This window comes from Pinus tabuliformis, chromosome 3_1 (genome assembly GCF_031772625.1).
Source record: "Pinus tabuliformis cultivar Carrire ecotype Pingquan chromosome 3_1, CPIR1, whole genome shotgun sequence".
In the NCBI taxonomy this organism is placed as follows: Eukaryota; Viridiplantae; Streptophyta; class Pinopsida; order Pinales; family Pinaceae; genus Pinus; species Pinus tabuliformis.
In genome coordinates this window covers 60,659,785-60,665,664 of record NC_142301.1, presented here as the reverse complement: position 1 = coordinate 60,665,664, position 5,880 = coordinate 60,659,785, and the positions used below count along the sequence as shown (strand labels likewise).

Genomic DNA, 5,880 nt, shown 5'->3' with positions numbered 1-5,880 from the left:
TTGGTTCAATTGCGACTTTTATTTCGCGCGTTGAAATAATTTTTTAATGTTATAAATGAATTTAATGTTTTGGAAAATTTTAATCATTTAGATGGGGTAAAGTTTATGATTTAAAGTTAATCTGGTTGGTTTTTTTTGGGTCTTTTTTGGGAAAAAAACTAAGTCAAAAAAGTAGTTCTTCAAATTACTTTAAATATATTTAATGAAAAAATATGTCCAACAAATTTGGATAACAATTTATTCAACTTTAGTAAACTTGGTTAACAATTTAATTTTCATAAAAATTAAATATATTAAATCTACCATTTAAATAAAAATCACATTTATTTGTAAATTTAACTTTTATTTATCTTGTTCACATTGAATGAGATTCATTATCATAAATGTAATTGTTAAATGAATTAATTAGTTGAATTTGAAAAAATTAATATAACTAAAATAGCTCCTATTTTGATATTTAGTTAAAATATTTTTAATTAAGATAAAATTTTTATTTTAAACCAATTACATTTATATATAATATTTAATAAAATACAGTGAAAATTTTGTTATGAAAATTGTTTTCAGAAATTGATATTGAAAATAGTGACTCCATGATAACTCTCTTATAAAAAGACCCAGAATTTTAAGAAATTGATATTGAAAATAGTGACTCCATGATAACTCTCTTATAAAAAGACCCAGAATTTTAAGAAATTGATATTGAAAATAGTGACTCCATGATAACTCTCTTATAAAAAGACCCAGAATAATAAACTGATTTTTTTATTGTATATTTAGATTCGGCACCTTAAAAATCCGTAGAATGTAAATTACTCATCAAACTTGTGATTTCAATAATTTCTATCATATTTTAGAAAAATTAGACAAAACCCAAAAAAAAAAAAAAAAAAAAAACAACTCATTTTCGTAATACTATCTGATTAGGCAACCCACTTGAAGGTTCGCAACAGCGGCGACATTGTCAAAGGAAACACCAATGTAAATGTAGTATTAGGCAACACACTTGAAGGTTCGCAACAGCGTGAACACACTTGAAGGTTCGCAACAGCGTGACATTGTATTGGATGAATCCAATACTGGCCCAAGGAGGTGATTCCGTATAGATCAATATCGCGGGTCCATGTACAATTAAGCGCTTCAATGCTTTGCTCAGAAACCCTCGTGGAGCAGAAACTCTGACATTGTTGTCTCAGAGACAGATCTATATCTCTGTGGGTAGGACCACCGAGGTCTGCGTTCAAGCAAAAGTCCTTGGTGAATTTCACAGTTGGTTTGCACAAAGGGAAATGGTGGTTAAAAGTGCTGGTAAATGGTGCTTTTATAAGGCTTTTCTCTATTGACGTTCTAAGTCGATTTTCCATAGTTTTTAACAAGCTCCGTATCAATCAGAACGCTGAAGTTCCCGTTCTCTTGATTTTATATGGCTTTTCTCTATTGACGTTCTAAGTCGATTTTCTATAGTTTTTAACAAGCTCCGCATCAATTAGAACGCTGAAGTTCCCCTTCTCTTGATTTATGAGAATGGCAGGCATGCACCAGAGGTAGTGATATGTATTAGTTTTATTCCTGGTTGTAAATTATGATGAATAATCTTTAAAATTAGATGAAAGTTATGCTGTAAATGATTGATTCTAGATACATTATGTATGTATTTAGAGAGAATAACCTTGGATGGTGGATGGGAGCTCGTTAATAGAATAAATAGTAATTTATTCATTGTAAATACGGGCTTGATTGTGTCTAAAGCTACTATTTTTGAAATCAAGTAGAAGTGAAATTCAATATGGAGGGAAGTGAAACTTAATATGGAAGGTTGTTTAGATAGTTTGGCCGTTGTGGCTGTGGATTTAGGGAAGGATCCCTCATTTGTTGAAGATTTGAGAGTGGTCTTCTAATGAAGTTATGGGACAGCTTGGACATTGTTCAGCTGTTCAGCAATTGACTTCGGGAGGAGTTCTAAAGTGGAACTCAGTAATCCAGTTTGCCAACTACACCTTTACTAGGGTTATGAGACAACTTGATGGAGTTTGCTCTATGTGATTTCGAAGATATTTAAAGAAGCTAATGAAGACTTTACAAATATGAAGATCAAAGACAAGCACTGGTTAAGGGAGGGACTTGGAGATTTAACTGCTACTTATGTTGTCCCTTGTCCGTATTAAATGAGATTCATCATCATAAATGCTACTTATGTTGTCCCTTGTCCGTATTAAATGAGATTCATCATCATAAATGTAATTGCTATGTGAGTTGATTATTTGTTAATTAGTTGGATTTAATTCATCATTATAAATGTAATTGCTATGTGAGTTGATTATTTGTTAATTAGTTGGATTTGAAAAATTTAGTCCAACTCAAATAACTCTTATTTGATATTTAGTTGAGATATTTTTTCAACTAATTAATTGTATGATTAAGATATAATTTCTAGTTAAAACTAATACTATTATATTTATATATTTATATGTGATATTTAATCAAATACAGTGAAATTTTTGTTATGCAAATTGTTTTCGCAAATTATTTCAATTATATAAATACATTATAAATGAAATCTCCCCTTCACATAAAAATACCTATTTCAAAAATATAAACCCATTTTACGTGAAACTTCTGGCATACGCTTCTCGAAAACTTCCATAATATCATGTTGCACACAGAACAATAAGATAATAGAAAGCAATTTCCAATATTCAAAAGATGCCATTAAATTTTAATACATAGGAGACGACCCAGCATGGGCTATCGCTTTTGGAAATAATTAAATTTAAGATTGAAAAGATGAACTACACATTTATACATCAATTTTTTGAAAGGATTAGATCATTTTAATTTGAATTTAAAATGTTCTTTAGAAAATAATACATTTAAATTGCAAGGATCACGCAGATAAATTCCAGATTAAAATATAATTAAACCGATTTATATACATATTTAAAGGTCACGCACGATACGGAGCCACGTATGTTACAATCTTCCCGACGCTACACTGTAAAATATTCCTACTGCCCTCATTTTTCTGAAACATATAAAGGAATATATACATGCGAGAGATATGGAGAGCTCGAAACGTATCAAGGAATATCATATCAATGTGAGAGAGAACACTTAAAGCTAGCTGGTGAAGCAATTAAGGCCTGGTAGTCCACGAATTATCAGATGGGTTGGTCATCATGGCCGTGAATTCATCAAAGTTGACCTGCCCATCGCCATTTGAATCGACGCCTTTGATCATATTGTGGCAGTCACTGAGAGTGCAAGGCTCTTGCAGGCTCTTCAAAACTTCATGAAGTTCAGTGGGAGAGATTAATCCATTCCGGTCCTTGTCGAACATATTGAATGCATCCTGCAAGTCCTGGATTCTGCGCGAACTGCTTACTGTGTGGTCGGTGTTGAGAGCCACAAACTCCGACAGGTCGATGAAACCGTCTTTGTCCAAATCCGCCTCCAAAACCATAGCCCCAACCTCTTCATCCGTCGCATTCCCACCCAACGATCTCATCAAATCTCTCAGCTCCGACGGAGAAATCTTCCCGTCGCCGTTGGCGTCGAATTTCTTGAACACGTCCTCCAGATCTGCATTACTCGGCACCGCAGAACCGGACGTGCCCGCACCGACACCGACGGAAAGCTTATCGACTTTCTTGTCCGACACGCCATCGCTTCTTCGGCTGAGCGACAGTTTCCGGCGTCGGTTGGATGGCGTTTTGTCAGAACCAGCAGCCGCGCGTCTGCTAGAGAGATCAGACGTCGGTCGAGATTTCGATGAAAAAATATTCGACATTTGTGATTGTCGACGCGGTGTGTCGGCCGGTGTTTTCTTCCGGTGAAGAAACGACGGGCAACCCATTTTAATACTCGCCAGATTGAAAATTTCTATCCTTCCCTGATCTCTGCACAATTACAATGATCTCTGCACAATTACAACGCTTCAATGTCTCAATAAAGCTCAGCTCCGTGATAATTGAATTTCCTCGTTTGCCAGTATCCCCTTTAATATAAGAAAAAGCAAGCATATAATTCTTGATGCGGAAGCTATATCTTCTCTGCAACTTTGAATTCCTAAAGCGGCTGACCCACAATTCACAAAAAGATTACTTCGAAGCAATTATATATTCATTGCTTTCACAATTCTTATTCCAAGCCATGAAGGTTGCAGGAAGTTTCGTTGCTTCCAGAAATTCAGAGTATCTATTCCTACTCCCACCTCGAAAGTGGCAGGAAATTTCCGTGATGTCCAACAAGTACGTACAAATCTTGTACGCGCTTATGAAACTCTTCCTCTTCTCATTGTCATATGCGTCTCTGTGAAGCCATCGTTGGTTCCGGACGCGTTTTATATTGATTCAATTCCACGAGTCGAATCACAATCCTCGTGTTTGGTTTCTTTCCCATCGACAAGATCGGACTCATCGCAAAACAACGAATATATAATTCACTTTTCTTTAAAAAAAAATAAAAAATTGTACCGTAGGTCAAAGTGATGTGCATGTATGTTGAGAAATATTTTTAAAATTAATTTAATTATATGAATATCAATTTGATTTGATATTTATTTATTAAAAATATGTTAAAAGAAAATATTTTAATATTATATATAACAAATTAGTTTAAATATAGTTTAATTTGAGTATGAATGGTTGACCACAAGTGAGATGTTCAATTAAAGTCTTTATGAAAAAAAGAAATGAAAATGAAAATGTTGTTTTTCGGTTAGTGCCCTATTTCATTGGTTGTAATGAAGCTTTGTAACTTTATTTCTTTGGTAGTATTCTGTTCAAATTGATATGGAGAAACTTAGTTTCAACACAGTGAGATGTCAATTCTATGAAACTTGTTTTGCATAACTAATTGTCTCCTACAAAGTTTATGGGAATTGTACATGATTGATATAGAGTTGAATGCAAATGTGTTTGTGGTAGTGAAGTCATGGGAATATGGAACAAAACTTCTAATATTATCTCTCCAATGGCGACCTGTTTTAAATAGGATTTGTTTCTTTTCACAGATCAAAATAGAGTTGGGATGATCTATAATTTGTGATTTAATATTAGATTAATTTTTAAATTGAATTGTAAAGACATGTTAATTAATATTTGTGAGTAATTCGTAATAACAATTGTTTTACTATTAATTTAACAACTAAATTATGACTAGCATAGTTATATAAATTAAATCACTAGTAACTATAAATGGATATCAAAACAATTAGTTTCTAATAGAAATACTTCGTTCCTAAAACAACATTTCTTATAGTGAAAAAAAACAATAAAAATGCAATTATTAAAATAAATAAAATATATAACTAGTCCTTTTCCAATATTTTCTAAATATTATACTTTTGTGTATGATTTGTAATTTAGTATTAAAATAAATGAATTTGACATAGTCACTTTGAATAAATTTAGGAATAAAGTTACACTACATTAAACCCCTTTAACAAAATTCACACATTAATTTTTTGCATGGTAATTGAGATCAATCTTCTATGTTTGGTTAGAGGAAAGAACATAAAACGACTTTAACAAACCAATTGAACCAAATTGAAAGCTAATCTCCCAATAAATTTCGAGCAATCTCCAATGACTTGAAGCAGAATAAGGAACTTCAAAGTGAGATCCTAGTAATACTTGGCATGAGTTTCAAACTTCAAAGTGAGATCCTAGTAATACTTGGCAGGAGTTTCAAAACCTTTGACCTGCAAGAACAACAAACATTAATCACAAACACATGAAAGGATAAAAAAAACTTCTTGAATTCAAGAAGATCAATTTCTTGAATTCTTGAATTCCAATACTTGTTATGAGATCAATTTCTTGGATTCTTGATATACTTGGAGGAAAAATTTATAAAAACTATGCTTAAATAATATAAACA

The 5,880-nt window shown here is 32.5% G+C and overlaps 1 pseudogene; it reads right to left on the bottom strand.

Annotated features, from left to right (window-relative positions):
- Positions 1–2,904: 2,904 nt before the first annotated feature.
- LOC149185772 (polcalcin Cup a 4 pseudogene) lies at positions 2,905–4,226 on the bottom strand (annotated as a pseudogene).
- Positions 4,227–5,880: the final 1,654 nt, after the last annotated feature.